At 40.1% G+C, this 883-nt stretch overlaps 1 protein-coding gene across 1 annotated transcript in view; it reads left to right on the top strand.

Moving 5' to 3' along the window:
* Nucleotides 1–883, top strand: part of LOC106879508 (multiple inositol polyphosphate phosphatase 1) — an 11,177-nt gene that overhangs the window by 7,514 nt on the left and 2,780 nt on the right. The gene's annotated exons all lie outside the window — the stretch shown is intronic.

Below are 883 nucleotides of genomic sequence, written 5' to 3'. Positions count from 1 at the left end.
TGTACAATATAGTCGTATTAATGGCTATATTTGTTTTTTTAGCCCCAGGTCAGTCCTGATCCACCAGACCTACAATCAGAGATGCTCCAGCTGTGACCACCCCATCTTTTATTCAGGCATAATGTATCTAGGACTACATTATCTAATGTACAATATAGTCGTATTAATGGCTATAGGTGTTTAGCCCCAGGTCAGTCCTGATCCACCAGACCTACAATCAGAGATGCTCCAGCTGTGACCATCCCATCTTTTATTCAGGCATAGTGTATCTAGGACTACATTATCTAATGTATAAGATAGTGGTCATTATTAGTGGCTATAGTTGTTATTGTTGTTGTTTAACCCCAGGTCAATCCTGATCCACCAGACCTACAATCAGAGATGCTCCAGTTGTGACCATCCCATCTTTTATCCAGACATAGTGTATCTCGGACTACATTAACTAATGTACAGTATAGTAGTTAGCATTAGTGACAACAATTGTTGTTTAACCCCAGGTCAGTCTTGATCCAGCAGACCAATGATCAAAGATGTTCCAGCTTTGACCATCCCATCTTTTATTCAGGCATAGTGTATCTAGGACTACATCATTCAAACTATCCATTCATTATTTAAGACAGCAGATTGTCATTTAAGGTACATTAAGGGTTACTCTTTTACTCCTTTACTTGTTTCTGTAATTTGACTGTGGCCATGCTGGAGCACCGCCTTTTAGTCGATCAAATCAACCCCAGGACTTATTCTTTGTAAGCCTAGTACTTATTGTATCGGTCTCTTTTGCCGAACCGCTAAGTGACGGGGACATAAACACACCAGCATCACTTGTCAAGCAATGTTGGGGAGACAAACACAGACACACAAACATACACACACATACATATAT

Source organism: Octopus bimaculoides, chromosome 29 (genome assembly GCF_001194135.2).
Source record: "Octopus bimaculoides isolate UCB-OBI-ISO-001 chromosome 29, ASM119413v2, whole genome shotgun sequence".
NCBI lineage: Eukaryota > Metazoa > Mollusca > Cephalopoda > Octopoda > Octopodidae > Octopus > Octopus bimaculoides.
Note: the sequence above shows the minus strand (reverse complement) of the source record. Positions and strands in the feature narration are given on the sequence as shown.